This window comes from Pseudochaenichthys georgianus, chromosome 4 (genome assembly GCF_902827115.2).
Source record: "Pseudochaenichthys georgianus chromosome 4, fPseGeo1.2, whole genome shotgun sequence".
Lineage (NCBI taxonomy): Eukaryota > Metazoa > Chordata > Actinopteri > Perciformes > Channichthyidae > Pseudochaenichthys > Pseudochaenichthys georgianus.
In genome coordinates, this window is record NC_047506.1 from 14,303,378 (window position 1) to 14,324,250 (window position 20,873).

The following is a 20,873-nucleotide window of genomic DNA, read 5'->3' on the forward strand; positions in this document are numbered from 1 at the left end:
AGGACATGTTTGTACTAAGCCGTCTGATGTCATGATGAGTGCTGAGCTAGCATTGCTCCATCTCTGGGCCTCATCTCTGTCCCTTCTGAGACTAGGCCAAAGGAAAACAAACCGCGTGTCCCACGTAAAAAGGTGGAATTCTGTTTGCAGAAGTGATGAAGAGGACGGATTAGCACATCTGAAGCTGCAGTGGGAAACAGCCTTTTCTGTTTTTCTTGGCCCATGCGTCAGAGATCGCCTCACTGAAGAGGACATGGAAGACATTGGCTGATTTGAGCCCGCAGGACATTTTGTTCACCTCACACAGGGGGAGCAGGGAGAGGGGAATTGAGTGAGACAACATACTGAATGGTTGCAGAGAATGTGCAAGCAATAAATGATAAACAGAAAGCTAAATAACAAATACCTTGTTTTTACTGAATACCTGAATAAAGATTATGAGTTGCATAAGAAGGGGTACTATTTTTGACATTAATGTTCCAATATCCTTTTCAAAATAAAAGAAAGTATTCAACTGTGTGGCTAAAACCCAAAATTGCAAAAATAAGCATTGGCCTGTATGACCTTCAATACATAAACTCAAGTATGGGCCCTTTGAGCTAATGCCTACTTTATCCATTTGGTAATCTAGCCTTTCTTGAATTTGAAATACAATTGAACAAAAACAAAAAATTGTATATCCTTATAATGAATTATTTGTGTCACTGTCACTGATCATACAAAAAATACATAAAACCTGTATTGTTACCTTACCATCATGTGCTATTCTGTGGCCAAGATGAATATACAAGACAAATTGTTCACAATATGTCAGATGTTGCAACTGACCCCAATCCGGGGAAAGTTGCAATACATATAATTTAAAAATACATTACATTTAACATTCACTTTTTGTCTCGAGCATAGTATTCTTCAAATATGTATTGTTTTACAATAATGTTATAGTTTTATAAATGTATACAATAATAAAGTAGCATTAGCCTACTTATTGTACAAAACTACAACTTTTTTCAAACTGATTTCTTCGCCACACTTGTTCACCACAAAAATCACTTTAGCATAATCAAACATCATTATAAACTTGTATTTGGGTTATATATCCTTTAAATTACCCATAATAACTTGTTTATTTAGAAACAAATGTTGATATTCTGTACACACTGTGAAGACCACTGAGACAAATGTAACATTTGTGATATTGGGCTATATAAATAAACATTGATTGATGTCACAATCAACACAACAACAACGCAACCGTATGTTTCGTGAATTTATATTTTCTCAAGACAATACGCTTCCCTTTTATTGCTGAAATAACATTTACTACATGGGGGTGGTCTCGCTCTCCACCTTGCTCCCCCCCAGTGAAGTCACTTCCTGCCGTCAGACAGCCAGTTCAGGCCAGTTCACCACGGCTGGAGTACTCAGTCTGTCCCACTGAGCTGTCAACACAGCAGCGCTCCACTCTGCAACCCGGCTGTTGCGACAACATTTTCCTACTAAACCTAGTCCCTCTTTCTCTTCAACGACGTTTTCCTTCAGATAACAGCTCTTCTCTTCTCACCATGACTCGGAGTTGATCTTCAGAGTGTCCCGGTGGTTCTGGGTGAGTGTGTTAGATTATGTTTGCCTTCATCGCTGTCATCATCACCCATGTGGCTAGCTGCAGTTGGGGGGGGGGAAAGCTAACGTTAGCTGATGCGTTTCCGGGAAAACTGGCCTGGCTTAATATTAAAACTCTATTTCTCTCAAATAGTTTCTGAAACCGAAAGAAGGATGAGCAGTGAAAGACACGTGAAGGTTGTTATTAGAGGTAGTATTACGTAGCGGGCTAACAATGGATATCAGCTAACGTTAGCCAGGTAGCCAACGATGTCTTGAAGCCATGGTTGGTTGTCACCAGTAATCGCTAGTGAATGTTATCAGATCTGTCGGAAATATGAGATAGTGAAAAATAAAACACGTATGTTCTTACAATGTAGATAAGTGACAGTAACACAGGACACAGGTGTGATTGTAAGAGTATTTATTTGGTCCTAATTGGCTTAAGTTTTCTTCCGTTGGGGGTGGTTACTGGGCTTACTTTTCATTTAGTGTAGGCAGTAAATTCTTTTATTTTCTTTAACATAGACCCTGAAATTACATATAGACAGGAAAAAAGGGGAGGACACATGTTAACATAGGGAATGTTAGATGGAGAATGATATGATGAGTGAGTAATTGCTGAAGAGAAACAGCTGTGATGTGTCAGTGTCTTCAACGACAGGCTTCTTTGGAAGCAGTAATAAAATAAAGTCTAATGATATAAGAGTCAATGATGTACAATACACAAGCAAGACATCTTATGTACCTTTCAAGTAATGAAAACAAGTAATGAGAACATGTAATTTGTCATATAAAGTTTAAACAAACACTTATTGTAAGAACTGTCCTTGTTTAATTGTTTTACCTTGAACATTAACACTTGACATTATCATCTCTTTTGAGAGTTGATTAAATTCAAAAGCATGAATCTGATCCTTCCCGGGACATTCTTAAATGAAAAAACAGTATTGCCAACAGGGAAAGTATTGATACTGGTCCCTCCAAAATGTAAATAAAACTGTATGAAACCTAAGCAAACTATGTAAGCATGATCACGCCTTCTTCAATAAATGCCCGTTTGTTTGTTTCACGCTTGCCTCAGGGTGATCTTGTAGGTTAAAACTTTACCCTAAAATTAAAAAAAAATTGAACACACTTTATTTGTGAAACATTACAGTGTGCAGACATCCTTTTGTCATGAGGGGACAGCTGTCACTGTTTATTGGGGGCTGCATTATATAGACTAGCTGCCTGAATGCATACAGAAGTCAAAGCTAGCCAGCAAAGGGTCAACAAGAAGAAATCCCACTGCAGCATCCAAACTGTATGAGAAAGTTGTTCACGCTAGTCAGAAAATAGCTGGAATAAAGCTTTATATATTTCCTGTTCCTGCTGCTACATTAACTTAATGCCAATAATTTGAGGGAGATGTTTTCTGGAAGTTAATTTTAGGTTAGAAAAGATTATGAGAGAAGAACATTTTTACATTTTGAACAAACAATTTGTTAGACAGAAAATGTGCGTGAAATGGTCACCTTTTGGCTTGTAAACAAGTCTTAGATTTGCACTTCTGGCCTCATAAAATGTTAATGTCAAATTGCATGGGAACAGTAATTGAATGTCTTGCCACAAATTATCAAATTGATTTGAGGTCTGGACTGTGACTTTCCCACAACATTTTATTTTTGAATATCCCACAAGGAAGCCTTCCAATGGTAGCCGATATCATGTGAGTTATGTTCAACTGTGGCTTTCTCTCTGAACATCTATAGAGCTGTGGCTGGTGAAGCACCATGGTCGCAAGAATATATCTCTGATCCTTTACAGTAGCTCTTTCAGAGGTGCGTTAGGCCTCTTGGTGGACTCTTTCAAAACATTGCATTTTGATGGTCTTATAGCTGTGCTGTTTTACTTTTTGCTTTTCCTTTTGTTTGTCATTGGCCTTACTTTCAATGAACATCCAGTGCCTTTTTTGTATTTTAACAGGGATGGTTAACATATTTAACAAGATCATTGATTAATCAGCATTCATTTATCTTGGACTGTTTTGATGTGTCAGGCTTTCGTCCAAACCACAGCACTGAGACTGCTCTTGTAAAGGTCTTCAATGACATCCACTTAAACACAGACAGTGGCAGAACTTCAGTGTTAGTATTATTAGATCTCAGTGCTGCGTTTGACACTGTTGACCACAACATATTACTAGACCGACTGGAAAACTGGGTGGGACTTTCGGAAATAGTTCTTAATTGGTTTGAATCCTACTTAAAGAACAGAAACAACTTTGTTTCTATGGGTAAATACACATCTGAGTTGACAAATATGACATGTGGGGTCCCTCAAGGCTCCATCTTGGGGCCTCTTCTCTTTAACGTCTACATTCTACTAGGGTTGTCCCGAATACCATTTTTTGGGCTCCGGATATTCGGTAGTAATCAGCAGCGAATATTCGGTGCGGAGAGATTTATTTATTTATTTTTTAATAAAAATGTTTTTTCACATTTTGTTCATAACACGCTCAGACACCTGACAACACGCTGTTAAGCAGAAGCGCAGAAAGAGCATACTATTACGATTTATATTTATTTATTGTCTCAGTACTCGCATACTTTAAAACTAAATGTATCCTCTGCATTTAACCCAGCCGCAGTGCAGCGCCCGGGGACCAAATCTGGTTCCAAATTCCGTCTATAACATTTTACAACCTGAAGATACAAAACACATATTTCTGTTATAACAACAATACTTTTAATAACATAGCCGTAACAGTAGGCCTAACAGTATAATACTTGTTACCGATACAGTAAACAGTATTTAAATAAATGAAGAACGAAATATAAATGAACGAACTGTATGCCAATAATTGCCTTAGCCCCAGATGTTCCCACATTGCTCCTATTATTTTCACTATTCGGATACAATTGAAAAACTAATATAAACAAACAATTCGGTTGCTTGCTTGCAACTATTTTCCAAGCAAAGTAAGAGCACGATTTTACCATGTGTAACGTTACTGTTTAAACGGCGGATAAAGCAGCTTCATCATGGCAACTTGACAACAGCTAGGCTAGTACTTCCAGCATCCGGTGACTTTTCAGAGTTGTTGTGCCACCGTGGTAGGCCAGTTTCTTGTCGCATATTTGACACACTGCCTTCTTCTTACCGTCGTCCAATTTAAAATGGTCCCACACAGCTGAAGTCTTCGGCATTTTGTGTTCAGGTGTGTGAAGCGAGGTGAAGCGTGCCGTTTGCGTTCGTAACTGTGAGTGAACGCGATGTCAGGTGCACAGGCTGAGATTGTATATATTTCCGCATTTTAACAGTGCAATTCAAAAGTATAAATATAGTATAAGAATATGGCAATTCGCCTTTATTGATAGCATACATTTAGGAAAAAAATAAAAAAACGAATATCCGAATAATGAAATTGAAACCCGAATAGTTGGCCAACGAAAGAATAGTCGAATATTCGGGTACAGCCCTACATGCTACCACTGGCTCAGATAATGAAGAACAACACAATAAGTTACCATAGCTATGCAGATGACACACACATTTACGTAACAATTTCACCAGGAGACTATGCTCCAATTCAAACACTGAGTAAGTGCATTGAACAAATCAATGACTGGATGTGTCAGAACTTTCTCCAATTAAACAAAGATAAAACTGAGGTAATGGTTTTTGGAGCCAAGGCAGAACGTTTCAAAGTTAGCGCTGAGCTTCAGTCTGCAATGTTCAAAACAACAGATAAAGCCAGAAATCTAGGTGTAGTCATGGACTCTGACCTGAGTTTCAACAGTCACATTAAAACAGTTACTAAATCTGCCTACTATCACCTAAAGAACATATCTAGGATTAAAAGACTAATGTCACAGCAGGATTTGGAAAAACGTGTCCATGCTTTTATCTTCAGTAGACTCGACTACTGCAATGGTGTCTTTGCAGGTCTCACTAAAAAATCTATTAGAAAGCTGCAGCTGATTCAGAACGCCGCTGCTCGTGTACTCACTAACACTAAGAAAGTGGATCACATCACTCCTGTTCTGAAGTCTTTACACTGGCTTCCTGTGTGTCAAAGAATACATTTCAAAATACTGCTGCTGGTTTATAAAGCACTGAATGGTTTAGGCCCAAAATACATTTCTGACCTACTGCTAAATTATGAACCATCCAGATCTCTCAGGTCTTCAGGGACTGGTCAGCTTTCTGTCCCCAGAGTCAGAACTAAACATGTAAAAGCAGCGTTCAGTTATTATGCTCCAAATATCTGGAACAAACTCCCAGAAACCTGCAGGTCCGCTGCAACTCTGACTACTTTTAAATCCAGACTAAAGACTTTTCTTTTTGCCGCTGCTTTTAATTGAACCATTCATATCTTAGACTGCACAGTAACTTTTATCCATGTATTTTTTTCTTTTAAAGTTTATTTTATTAGCTTTTCTTTTTAATGACTGATTTTAAATGCCATTTTCTTAATGTCTGTCATTTTTTGTAAAGCACTTTGAATTGCCTTGTGTTGAAAAGTGCTATATAAATAAACTTGCCTTGCCTTAGAGGCAGGCTTATTTCTAAAAAATAAAATCTTACAACTTAACTTACAACTATGATTTCCATTGAGTTTTGTGTAACTTCAGGCAACCATTGGGATGATTTATGTGTGTTAAAGCAAAGGAAACGGGTTATTTTGTTGTCAATTCTTGTGTAATATAACTGTTGTTAATTTAGTTTAATTTTTTCCTTTGATTTAAAATCAGTCTTGAAGTGGCTGAGGTTGCATGCTGTCCATGTGTATATCAGTAATTCAAACTGATTGCCATTAATCAATTTGTGTCCGCACACCTGCGATACCAAACCCATTTCAGTTAACAAGGTACCAGAAAGGGATTGTTCTTGTCATCACCAACAACAATCAATATAAATATGTCCTATCAGAGGTCCTGTCGGGTTCATTTATGTACCAACTGCACAGTGCAGTTTTCTGTTGTATTCATTGTCTGTTCTGTTTATACATTAACAGAGACAATGAAATGTAATGATTAGTGTGTGTGTGTGGCTTTAATCAAAATGTGACCTTTGAGTCCAAATAAAGAATCTTCACACAAATACCCCAGTGCAACCTTTCACTAAACACTTAATATCTCACAGGTGACATACGGCACAAACTTCCACTTGGAGTCAAGGATAGACAGGCATTATTTCAGGAAAGCTTTGGGAGAATTTCCTTACATTTGGCACAAAAGTCAACTTGGATTAACTGATTAGAATTTGGTTGAGGGATGAAAGATCAGGCCATAAAATGCATTTATTGTCATTACTCAAGAGAATCAAATGTTTGATAGGATATAATGAAGGGGGATGACATAAACTGAAACTTGTAAACTGATTGGTCGAAACTTGCAAGGTGATAATTCTAATTGGCAGCATTATTGCCAAACTCTAGCCGTGTATGTGCAGCATTCAGAGAAAAGCCTAACTGGTGAGTAAAGAGTCCTCTGATTTCCCATTCTTTGTAAAGCATCTATTGAATTCCAATTTAGTCTTAAAATTAATCAACTAATCACTGTAGTCCTTCTATTTAGTATAAGTGGCACTGTCTTCTGCCAGAATAAAGTCTACTTAAATATTTGGCCAAATTGGAACTTAGACATACTCTCTGTATTAAAGCTTTGGTTTTGTTTTAGGACTAGTTGACATGATGACTTTGTTTAGCTACTGGACCCGTTTCACATGTTGTTTATGTCTGGATTCCTATAATCAAGAAATTGAACTTTCCCGTTTCACCTTTGAACTTTCTTCCTATCTGTGAGAGAACTTGAAGACTTGTTCAAAGATGCAGTGAGGCGCCAATATTCCACTGGCCTTTGAGTCAATGCCTCAAGACTTTTCACATGTGAGCTTTAAGAAAGCAGCCTGGGATGGAAGGCCTACCAGTGTTTGCTCAGAGTGGAGGTGAGAAATATCCTGACATGGTAAAAGTCCTGTCAGCAGCATAGCATTGTTTTGTTTGGGATTCCCACAGCAGCGTGATAGAGAAACATATCTTTCTAGTGCCGGTCTAGCGCTTTGCCTCCAGCAAGAGCAGGACAAACCAGCGGCCTCATCAGTGGAAGTGAGATAAAACACTTGAATTGAAAATAGAAACTGTGAAATGTAACACCGTAACCCAAATTTGAGAATATAATTCGGGCATTGCAGATGGACTGAGTAAATCACTGGTGGAAATTGCCTTGCTGATTTAATCATATTGTTGATCAACACTGTCCAGCAACTCAGGTAGTCCTTTTTTAAATTGAATTAAAGATTTTACTGAGCGCTTCAAATTATTTGCATAGCCTGGTCCTTCAAATTAAAGCTTTTAATCCCTTACAAATCTGCTTCTAGTCTTCAGGGATGCAGACAAGAAAGTCTTAACTAACTGAACGACTTGCTCCTGGTTGTCGGGTGCTGTTTGCTGACCTAATGTGTAGAGGACCATCGTTGGTAGTTTTTCTGTTTTTTCTCTGTTAGTCCCAACTCAAACATATTAGAAGCTGCTTTAAGAATGTGTGACAGAAAGCTCAGCACACAAGCTCAGGACACATCTCTCAATAGTTCTCTCCCCAAAATGCTTCTCATGATGATGAGATCAGAAAAGAGATGACAACAACATAGATGCAATTGACACCACAAATCCATCCGGCATTACAACAGTGACGCAGCAACACACTTCTTGCCCTGAGTCACAGAGCGGTTCATTTCATGGTTACAAACCTTTAATCAGATGATGACCAGCTACTGCATCTTCTTTAAAAAAACAACAATTCATAAGCAAACTTTGCTTTTAAAATATCTTTGAAGACATTGCCGATTGGTTACATCATGATATCACAGTTCCCTGCCATTTGCCAGTCAATAGCAACACAAAGGTGATCTCTGTCTTACTGTTTCTGTGGGGCTAGATGGTAAATTAAATTGTTTTATTGAGGCAGTGAGAAATAGTTGGAATTATATTTATAAATAATTTTCTATTTAAGTATGTGTCATCATCATCGTCTTTATTTAAAGAGACTCTTGGTCCATTACAAGACATACAACACTCAAATGTGTGATTGTTATAAACTTAATCTGAACTTTCACCTAGTTTTTGCTGAAGACCTGACATTAGCAACTTCGTTTAATAATAAGGAAACTATGAATAGTTCAACCTATTACCTCCATGTAGAAATAATATTTCTCACCCAGGGTGTTTTAATCTTTCTCAAATTGGTATCAGCTGTTTTTCATAGACTGTAACTAATGCCCCTTTTTAATCCAAGAGCATGTGGCCTGACTTAAAACTTTTGATCTGTAGGATTATTGCTGTTTTTCCAGCTCTTTCTTTCGCTGGAGTGGAGCTCACATACAGACTCCTAGATCTGTTTTCCCGTCCTCTTCAGCTCCCTGATCTCATCCCTGTAACTCCCCTGTCCTCTGCATCGGTCGTATAGCCTGTAGGATCAGCAATTCTTCTCACTTGGTTGTGAGTGTGTGTATGTCATCTCAAAACATACCTGACTGACTACAATGCATTTTGAGGATAGTGCTCTGGATTATTTGTAAGAGGTGTGGATGTTTCCTCAATCTATAGGTGAGTTTTCCCAGTTGATTAATTCCTCTTTAAGCTTGAACTGAATTTAAAGTTTTAGAAGCAAGAAACCATTTAATTCTGTCCTCCTGTTGTTTTTTTCACCCTGCCTATTATTTCAGTTGTAGTTGCCTTGCTATAGGAGCCCTTTTATGATAACTTGTTTGATGCTCGTTTTCTTTTTAGGCAATTTGTTAAGATGTAATTGATGTTAAATTGATGATGTTATCAGTTATGGTGGGCTCTTATACCTGGCTGTCCCGACCCCAGAGGAAGGGCAGATTCTCATAGATTCTTAGTAAGGCCAGTGGTCACAGTGATAAACAGCTTGATTGGCCTTTGACGGGAAACAAAGCTTGGCTATAATACCCCGAGAGTAGGAGGGGAAGTGATAAAGAAAGCACATTGAGTTCAGAGCATGATGGCAACAAACCGCGTTTTCCTTCAAATGCTTCCATGAATTATAGACTTATGTCATTAGGTCATGGCTCATTGTTCACTTTTTCCTCTGTGTCGGTGTGTTGAATAAGAGGACAGAAAGGGAAAGGATAATATGTCTACTCTCGGCTGTACTGAAGATATTTATTTGTATACTTTTACCTCATACATGTTAAGTGTCTAGTGCTACAAGAGGCTCAGGCTCACATGTGAAATGTGTACAGATAATATTTTTAGCAAAACAATATTGAGACACTTTAACATCCCTCATACCATGCAAGCATTGGACTTGAAGCATGACTGTGTGCTTATGCTACTGTTGAGTCTAATGCATGACTCTTTTGACTAAGTTAAACTATCAGTAATATCATAATGTGACTCTTTTATATCAGCCGTCCTTCACCTAGAGGTTTGGTGCTACTGTAATCATTCAGAATGTAATTATTTAGAAAAAATAAAGAACAAATGTTAATTGTTTCCCTAATCTCACTGCTATTTAATCACTGGCAACGTCCATTTGCAAATTCAAATGAATTTATGACGGTTGGTTGAAAGCAGTTGATGATGATTTGGAGTAAGGCAGTTCATAGTACACTCAACTAAATTAATCATTCATTGTGTCAACAGGTAGTCATATCATAATACATGTGTGATTGGCCTGTATAAAAGCTGTGCTTAATAATAGAATCACATCTGCTCTTAAACTCATAGCTGTTCATGTTTCTAACTCTGTTGTGGTTTGATAAACATGTACTCGGCGGATATTATATCTGACAACTTACAATTCCTTTTCAGGAACTCTGATGATCGTCATGTTTAATCTTGTACTTTGGAGAAAAAAACAACAGCTGCGTCATGTTTCTTCTCTCCAAAGCCAGCTTTGCTTATTAATACAATAGCAGACTAATCAAATGAGAGACAACAATGTGGCTTTAGGAAGGGCTGGAGGACTCTATAAATATCTGTGAAGTCATGCTGACTCTTAGAGGCCCCGTGAGGGTCCTCTATATTCCAGTAAATACAGTGGTTTCTCCTGTCATCCTTATCATATTAAGGCATTGGCATTGGAAAAGGACAGAAACAACAAGCCTTGTGAGTGGATTTGAGTCAGGAGGAATCACCTGACAGTTCTTCCATATACTGCAGCTATTTCGGTATGAGGCCGTGATTATTTGCTTAAGGCATTGCTAATTATTAAGCGCAAGTAATTACTGGCAATAAAACATAAAACAAACTGGTCCTGAGCGGAACAGGATTATCATCAACACAAGTCTTCAGGAGACGTTGGATACTGTACAGGGAGATATAAATCTGAATTTGACCCTTTTAATGTGAGTAGGATAATATTATGTCTAAAAATCTGCATTTGTATACATAGACTTGGTGTTGGTACCTGAACTTCCCTGTAGGTTGGCCGATAGTTTTCAGATTTAATTCCAGACTTTTCCCATTTCTATTTAAGGGCTCAATATAAAATGCAAAGCATATCTATGATTCAGTTTAGCAAAGGCTAATCCAGTATATAGCAATTTACAGTGCTAACAGTGGAAAGGTCGGCGAAAGTCCTGACAAAGCCAATAGCGTAAATTAACCTAAGGGAGAACCGGATAGTGGCAGTTACATTTCTGCAACAAAGCCACATGGGTCGGGACACATCATCAGCTTTATCTGCTGTCGGAGCCCGCGAAGAAGAGCAGCAATTAGCTAGCCAGTGGGAAACACACAGGGACTCGCATGCCCTTACATGATGCATGTACAGCCAAGCTTGTCTATCAAAACAAGACACGGAGAAGCTCAGATTGTTTCACAAACTGCGAGTTTGACTTAATTCTCTGCTGAGGATCACTTTCTCCATTCTAAACAGAGCGAATAGTTGTTTGCTATAATAATATTCTGAATGACAAGAACCTTATTTTTTTTCTATTTTTTTCAATTACAAAATCTTGTTGCTACCTGTAGGTAAAACCAAATGATGTTCAGTTGTTTGTCAATTGCATACATTAAATGCTCTTCAAAACAGTAAACCAGAGAACACCTTGGAATGTGCATTACATTACCTGGTAATTGTTCTGCAGATGCTCAATACACATTAACCATCATTGTTTTACCCCTCTGGATGATATGTTACTGTTTTGGCAATGTCTCTCTTCCCAGCGTATCACAGTTAATTTAGAATAAAGGCCTGAAGTTTTGGAAAGCTGTGTTTGTAATGTACAATTGTGTTTTTCCCCCCACAGGGTTCCAGGTTGCTGTGTTGAGAGAGCAAGCTAACTGCGGGAAGGAGAACCGCCTGGGGCATCGTGTCCCTGGCTTTCTAGGTAGGGACCAACCGCGAACCTGTTTTTGTACGCTTGTTGTGGAGTTACAGCCTGGAAGAGTAAACCATCCTTAGTGTCTAAATTAGACACATTGTTGAAAGGAACATGTGCAACATCTTTGATGCGACTCAGTCGTACACCCATTAACTTTATCCAAATATTCCTTAAACTCTTGTTTTGGGCTCTTACCGGGCTATTACTGTTATTTATAGTTGTTGTAGTGATCTGCTATTATTTGTAGACACATCATCGACAGAATCTTCAAACCGACACCAGACATAAAGGCTGAGACTCTCCTGGAGCTGATGGCACTGCAAAAATGCTATAAAACTTTGAGAAGTGACTTTGGCAGCATCTAATAACAAACAACATGTTCTACTCCCCATGAGTACATTTTAAAGACAGATTAAAAACCCGAAAACCTCCTCAAAACATAAAACCCTTTCAGCAAACTAACATCCACTGTTGTCACACACAGGTTTCGGAATAGTAAATACAATTGAATACTGCACTATAATTGGAGGATATCATTTCACTGGAGGAAATGTACTTATTGCAACAGTATACATATAATCATTGTGCTACATCCCTTAGGTTTGCCCATTAAGAGACAGTTCTATGGCATGTGAGGGGTCATTCAAGGCTTTTTGGATGTACGATTGGTGAGGGCTAGGGAAAGATGTCTTATTTGTTTTAACAATTGTATTTTTTTTTTTTTCTTTCTCTGATGTACATTATAATTGCAATTTTGTATAGCCGTGTTGTGCGACAGTACCCTATCCTGACACTTTTGCACAAATTCCCCTAAATGAAAGTATAATTGTATCTCCAATGTGAGTTAAAGTGTAACATATTACTACCTAAGCCATAAACAGGGTTAACATGTCCGGCTCCTTTGCCATTAAGTTTAAACTATGGCCTCCATTATTGGACACTGATTGATTTCGAAGGTTACTACCCTCTGTCTTCTATGTAATGATTCCAACTTAACAGACTATGTAACACTTTTTGGTGACGGTAACCACAAGCTTGTTACTTTTTAAACCCTTTTTGAGTGCTATCTGTTAGTCACCATGGCAAGACAACCATCTTGTAAAAGAGTGTGTGCATGATGCACTGGTGTCGGCATTTCCAGTCATAGCAGGTTTTGGGGAGGGATTGTTCTCGTTGCACTGCACCCTCTGCATAGCGCCGGCCAGGGGGCTGCTATTGTAAAATACTAGGAAGGGCTTGGTCCTAAGCAAAATATCCCGCTGTATGCCAGGGAAAAAGTCCACCCGGGTGCAGCTGGCAGATAAAATCAGAGTGTGGGGGTAGTGATACAGGATCAGTGGGGGCTGTAGCAGGGTGACCCTATGGTTTTTGTATCATTCTTTTTTATTTATTTGGTGTACTAGCCTTTACACCAAAGAACACAGAGCACAGAGAATGGCCATTGTTTTTCAATGGAGAATGTTGCTATACTTTCTTAAGCATGTATTGGTACTTACTGCCAGCATTTCTTGTTCAGTTGTACTGTAAAGGTAGAGCACTAAAGCAGACAGACTGGTAGAATATATTCTAATAATAATTTGGATGTAGGGCTGTCTCAATATACTACACAATTATCATGGCCAAAACGTCTCACAATACCAATATTTTTACAATATTTAGAGAATACTTAAAGAACTTTAAAATCATAAAAAATATTAGTTACAGTTATATTTTACTTTGTTTGATGTGCAATTTGTCGCGTTTGGCACATTTAAACAAATGTTCTGTATGTGTGTGAGGCGTTCGGTGAGAGAGACAAAACGGAAAGAAAAAGGAATTGATTAAAGAGGCTTTTATTTTTAACACACTTTTATAATACATGAAGGATTAACATGATGACAATATTTTGTTTTTAAACTACTACTGTTATGGTCAATTCCGGCATATTGTAACACTGCCTATTTGGAAGTAACCAGTCAATAGTCAAAGAGAATATGTAAAAGGAATGAGACCTTTTGGTTTCTATTCATAGCATGTATGTGTGTATGATGTTTGTTGCTGAAAACTTGAACTCTATTCAAATCACTAGTACATTTATTTGGACTATTGGATCAGAATTCATCCAAAAAGCTACAGCAATATTTACAAGATCACACAATCATGCTATCAACTCGACCAGAACACATTTGAATACGGTAAATAATATTCCTGGCAATAAATGAAGTTTGAAAAGAAGGAAGAACAGTACCACCTGAAAGGTAGTGCACGCATGTGTGGTGTAGTTGAGCCTTCCCCAAGGTCAGGGGGGTCAAACTCAAATACACAGTGGGCCAAAATAAAAAAAATGGGTACTAGTCGAGGGCCGGACTGGTTCAATGTTTATTGCAGAACATATTGAAATGAACTTATTGCACATATTAAACCCGGAACTAACAAAGCTTAAATTATTGCCAACATTAAACATTAAATAATCAGTTGCATTAATTTCTTATGGCTCTATCTGCAGCTTTTCCGGAGTCATTTCTTATGATTACATTTCTCCACAGGCCAACAACAGCTTAAAAAAAACTATTTCCCTCAAAGAAAAAAACAAACATGCCTTGTTATCTCAAGAAAAAAAGTGCAGAAGGAAACATCCATTGAAACTCAGTTTGCTGCTCTGTGGTGCTAGTTCAAGCCAGATACTTGGCATCTCATCTCGGGTGCAAGTTCATCAATGTTTGGGCTCAGGCTCTGAGCTGAGGAAACCCTCAGGATTGAGTGAAGGTGTGCGTGCAATATGCCAGCGGGCCAGAACTAATAGTAATAAAAAATTATTCTGCGGGCCGAAATTAAATCCACCACGGGCTGTATTTGGCCCCCGGGCCTTGAGTTTGACACATGTGCCGTAGGTCAACAAACAAACACAGACAGACAGACAGACAGACAGACAGACAGACAGACAGACAGACAGACAGACAGACAGACAGACAGACAGACAGACAGACAGACAGACAGACAGACAGACAGACAGACAGACAGACAGACAGGACACTATAAATAACACCAAAACCAAACTTTCTGTACTGTACTTGTAAAAATAAAAAAACTCAAATTTACCCAACAGTTTATATGAGTTACAACCGGCTCAAATTCAGATCCAGGAGATGCTGGCAGTTTTAAGCCCTGGATGAGATGTCACCCAGAAGCCCAAGTGTAATCCACAGTGGACCTAATTGATTAGCAGCTCCTGACCACAAAGCCAGTAGTCTATTTAACCTCTTACACAGTTTGCCTCCACACACATTCAGCTTCACTGGATCTCCCTGTATAATACTCTACCAGTCAGAGCACAATGGAAAAAAGCAGCCTGCGGAGTTGGTTCTGCTATTGGCCAAAGAGACAGTTTGTCTGTAACACAACTGGTAAGAGATTGAACATATTTTTGTCGTAGATGCTCTTCTGAATCTATATAAACACAGCATAAAATATAAATTGTTAAGAGTCAGTGTGCCCTCCTTGGTATCTGCCTGTTCCTTGCAAACAAATGGGAGGACAAATGGGATGACTCGGTTGTTCTGTGTGTGGGTGTGTTAACAATCTTTGGAAGTGAACTTAGGTTTTTGACAATTAGCAGCTGTCTGTGAAGTACTGTGCATTCTTGTAGTTGGAGCAGTTCCCATGTGTTCAAATGAACTATTGACCTCTGCCAGCTTTCCTGCAATGTGTGTCCTCAGACAGTTATACCCTCCTTTGTTATAGCTCTTTCCCCACAGACAGTTAAAGGGTTCAACTTGGGTTAAATAGGTGGAGTTTCGGAAAAAAACATTTTGATCTCTGCTCACTTTTTATTGACATTCATGTGCTTTTTAAACAACATCCATCGATGGTAGAACATGTACGCTTGTTATTCACATAGATATAGGCCAAAGCAAAGACTGGAGAAAAGACATGCCTAAGGCTTTTAGAAAGATTGGTTGGATGCATTCACTGGTTTCTGATATGCCTAAGGACTTATTTTCACTGCTCAAAGACTTTTGCAGTAGGACAAGATGTATTTCAGACCTTTAGCCAATGTACTTGGCTCTCTTGTGGACAGACATTTACAGTGTGTGGACAATTGACTCTTCTATTTACAGGAGATTCTCTCTTATCACAAGACTCTTTTCTGCATTCCATCTACTGTAGGTATTTGACTAAACATAACTATAGGTTACTTACGTAACCCCAGGTTTAAGAGTAACATGAAGTGAGATGTCTCACTATGGGATGCGCCTCATCGCGGAGCAAAAGGCATCAATCTCATTACGCCAATCCTGATTGGCTGGTGATCTTGACGTCAGCGTCAGGGAATTCACCCCCTATAAGCACCTCTTCTCGCTTCACGATAGCAAGGAGGGCCGTCTGGTGAGACATCTCACTTCATGTTACTCTGAGTGCTGGGGTTACGTAAGTAACCTATAGTTCTCATTCATAACACTCCGTTCGATGTCTCACTATGGGAAATTGTAGCTCCCGTAGTGCCAGACAAGCTCATCTCGAAAATCACCAAACCGACCAGAACTTTAACAGGTAGGGCTCCGACTCAACCAGGTGCCCAGCACTGCTTGAGTCAAACTGGGAGTAGAACGTCCAGACTGTTAAAAAAGGCAGACAAAAGTGAGCGGCAAGGACCAGCTCGCCGCTTGCACCAATGTCTTGGATGGGAGACATCCTGGACAGAGCCCAGGATGCAGCCAGACCCTGAGTCAAAAGAACTCGAGAACCCGAGGGTGCCTGCGAACTCTGACTCGTATGTCAAATAAGGTACCTGAACCAACCGCCTTAAAATAAAGGCAGGGCTGGGCTTCAACCACACTCTGTTTGTCCTGGGGCGAACCGAGTGCCTGAAGACTGTACAGATAACGCATGAGTGCCACTGGCTCGCTTTGCAGCTGCCAGGGTCAGCTTCATGTCACACTGTATTCAGATTGTACCACTCACGGGCCAGGCCCATAGAGCCAAGCGCTCTGGGTGTGGGTGAAAGATCGCCCCCCCCGCTTGGGACAGTATGTCCCTGCGTAGTGGGAGCTGCCATGGATGCCCGCACAGCAGCTGATATATCTCCGCTAGCCAGTACATAGCTGGCCAGTGTGGAGCTATCAGAATAAGTGTGTGGCGTTGCTCTGTCAGGGACCAAGCAGTAAGACAACAGGACACAGGTGTGGTTTAAATAAACTAGGGTTTTTATTTACCCAAAAATCCACAAAACATCATATAAATAGCAAGGCCTATAAAAGAGGTCAACAGAAAATACCTCAAAGAAACATAACAGGTGTTAACTCAACAAACGGACCTCCTACAATGAAAAACCCAGGAACCTATATAGTGGCTTGGCCAAACCAAGTTGAACCCAAGGGATAATTAATAGTCACATCATACACAGGACACTGACAAAACCCAAATCCCCCCTTTGACATGGAAGCAGGTGGTTTGTCCCAATCTGTCCCAATTGGCTCCTTGCAGTATTTATGAGCCCTCAGTGCTCGGCCACGCCCTTTGCTGAACCAGGAAGTAACCTCCCCCAATGGACATGGTAACTCAAGAGACAAAGAAGGTAATTAATACAAACAAATACTTGTGTTTTAGCTGTGCTAAAATGTTTGAAGCAATGTCAGATTACAATCAAATAAAGAGTTTACCATCTAGAGCAAATGTGGTGTTAATTGGCATGTTTTATTGTAGCTGCACTAAAGCAAAACTACTGAAGATGAGGATGCAGTGTAGTTGGTTTACCCTGTGTGGCTGTGGCCATCACACTCTGGCCAGAGTTGGAGGTATCAGAGCCAGGGGTGGAGACGCGTACAGAAGGCCCGGGGGCCAATCGTGCACGAGTGCATCCACGCCTAACGGTGCATTCAGATCACGCATCGAAAAGAACAGCTGACACTGAGCGTTATCTTTCGATGCGAACAGATCCACCACGGCTCTGCCGTAACGCACTCACAGCTGGCTCACAATCCTTGGATGTAGAGTCCAGTCTGCATAAAGTGGTGTACCTCTGGTCAGCAGATCTGCCCCGAGGTTCATCACTCCCGGTACGTGCGTCGCTCTCAGAGAGAGGAGACGTCTACCGCTCCATAGGATAAGTTTGCGCGCCAGTGTGTGTAACTGGAGAGAACGCAAACCCCCTTGGCGGTTAATATACGATATTGTGGTCGTATTGTCTGTCCTCACGAGGACGTGATGTCCCCTGAGGAAAGGCAGGAAGCGTCTTAGGGTGAGAGACACCGCTAAAAGCTCCAGGTAATTTATGTGCGCCCGCTGGAGGTCTCTGCTCCAGAGACCCCTCACCGGGCGACCTTCATAAATATAAATACCTCTCCAACCTGTCAGACATGCGTCCGTGGTGACCACTTTCCGTGAAAGGACGGCACCCATGGGCACACCTCGTACTAGAAAAGTCGGGTGCAGCCAGTGGCGCAGTGCCATTACGCATTTCTCAGTAACATCACTCTCCGCGCGGGGTTTAGTTTTAGGGCGGCCACCCATCGCTGAAACTCCCTCCATGTGTAAGCGTCCCAGTCGTACGACCAGGATGGCTGACGCCATGAGCCCCAGCAATCGCAGGCATGATCTGAAGAGAACATGTTTGCACAGCTGGAAAAGAGCAAGACAAGCTCGGAAAGCTTTCACTCTTTCCGCTGACAAGCGAGCTGAAAAGGGCACCGAGTTCAGGCGTAAACCCAGGAAGAGTATAGTCTGCGCGGGGCACAACATGCTCTTCTCTGTATTTATTATGAAACCCAGGTTGAGCAGGTGCTTTACGAGGACATTTGTCTGCGTAAAAGCCTCCTGCTCCGACTGTGCGAGAAGCAGCCAGTCGTCCAGGTAGGTCGCCAGGCAAATACCCTGTTGTCTCAATGGGGCTATCGGGGCTTCCGTACACCGTCCACACACCCTTGGACTGAGAGACAGACCAAAGGGGAGTACTCTGTATTCATAACAGATCCCCTGAAATGCGAATCTCAGATATTTCCTGTGTGGGTAATATACTGGGATGTGAAAATACGCATCTTTCAGGTCGACTGATTTTTTGCACGAGCCGCAGCAGAGATGTGTGAGTGAGCATTCTGAACTTATATCTTTTTAGATATTTGTTCAGAACCCTCAAATCAAGTATTGGCCGAATTCCGTTCCCTCCCCGTTAGGGAACGAGGAAGTACTTGGAATAGAAGCCGCCCTGACTCTGCTCGGCGGGTACAATAGATATAGCCCTCTTTTCTAGGAGTGAGAGAATCTCTTTCTCCAGGATGAGGGCTGACTCTCCTCGGGCCTGCGAGTGCAGAATGCCCGAGAAGCGAGGAGGGGTGACAGCGAATTGGAGTCTGCCCCGTGTTACTGTCTTGAAAACCCAAGCAGATGAGCATCTTCCACTGCATGCTCCTTAGAGCCAGTGAGGATGTCACATCTCCTCCTCTCTGAGTCTCTATTTGTTGTGTTATGGGGCCCTCTATTTTCATTTTTTTGAGCTGCGCCCTCGGCCTGAAGCCTGGATGCGTCAATCAACCAATGTGTGACATGTGTTTGTGCGGACTTGAGGATGTGTTATGGGGCCCTCTAGTGTCTGAACACAGTGGTGCCCCTTTTCGACAATACCTACCGACACTGCGCATGCGCGTGACGGTGGTGCCTTCACAGCCCCAGCCGGCACTGCGCATGCACGTGACGGTGGTGCCCTTAAAGTCCCAACCGGCACTGCGCGTGGTGGTGCCTTCACAGACCCGTCAGTAATCCGCCTTTTGAGAGATGCCGTAGCTGCTCTCAGAAGGGGAACAATTGACTGGCTGTTTATTGGTTTTATTGATTTTCTTTTCATTTTTTTGAGCTGCGCCCTCGGCCTGAAGCCTGGATGCGTCAGCGGCAAATGTTTTATAACAAAAGAATCAACCAATGTGTGACATGTGTTTGTGCGGACTTGAGGATGGTGTTTAGGCATCTCTCGAGGCGGCGGGAACACATTCAGAGCTGGGGAATGAACTTCCAGCTCTGTCACGGAGGGGCTGTCACGCCGCTCGCTTCTTCTTCCTCGACTGCTGGCCGAAATTCTGGGTTGCCTGAGCTGCAGCCGGAACTAGAGATTTTCTAGGCCAGCTTGCCCTTGTCTCCAGCCTGGGCTGGGGACTCGGGGCGGGCTGCAACCTCTGCGTCTTCGGTGCTTTAAACCGAGCAGAGTTCGAGGCAGCTTGGGCGAAGGACTGCTGCTGCGAAAGCAGCGGCTGGACCCTTCGAGGGAGGCAGAGGTGGAGTGCCTCGTCCTCCTTCTTCTTCGTCTCACACCTCCTTTGCATGGAGGCGAGAGCGGAGCTGAAAATTCCCTCGGGAACGATGGGCATATCCAGCACATCCTCCTTTTCCCTGTCTGGGAGGTTGGTGAGGTTGAGCATCTCGCTCTTTCCTGCACCACCATGATCCCCATTACCTTGCCCGTGGCCTGGACGGCGCAGCGTTGGACACGGAGACAAGTGTCTTGCCGTCACCGGGTCCCGGCCTGCCAGGGCGCGGGATTCCGGTTCTATAGCCATCACAGATAATGAGCCCCAGACCGACACGGAGAGGGGTTCGCGCTCTGTGGCGGACGCCCCCGTGTCTTGACTGCCGACCGGCGGGTCCGTGGACATGAGGGGGTCCTGTTCCGACAGGCTAGCTTGTCGTGCTAACCGTCGGCGGAGGCTCTTTACGGTGAAGCGGACACAATGTCCACACGAGCCGGGGTTGTCGATAGCGCCTCGGGCATGTTCCAGCCCGAGGCAGGACGAACAGACCTGGTGTGTGTCTGTGCCCGAGATCTTCAACCCGCAGCCGCAGAGTCGAGCCACCGAGTCCCTGACTCCTGTGTGAGGGAGAGGGGCGTCCATCTTGTTCGCCTCGTGGCGTGGAGAGGGCCCGCTCTCGACAGGTAGGATGGGAGGAAAATATGTTACCACCTTGTCCTT

The 20,873-nt window shown here is 41.7% G+C and overlaps 1 protein-coding gene across 4 annotated transcripts in view; it reads left to right on the plus strand.

Annotated features, from left to right (window-relative positions):
• Positions 1-1,374: 1,374 nt before the first annotated feature.
• The window catches only part of atp13a3 (ATPase 13A3), a 44,597-nt gene continuing 25,098 nt past the window's right edge, over positions 1,375-20,873 (plus strand). For 2 of the 4 annotated variants that reach the window (XM_034081064.2, XM_071202881.1), the window contains exons 1-2: positions 1,375-1,606; positions 11,866-11,946. The gene's annotated coding sequence lies outside the window, so the exon portion shown is untranslated. Of the gene's footprint in view, positions 1,607-6,827; positions 7,064-11,865; positions 11,947-20,873 lie in introns of those variants that run through there. The other 2 variants (XM_034081065.2, XM_071202880.1) reach the window with 2 other exon arrangements.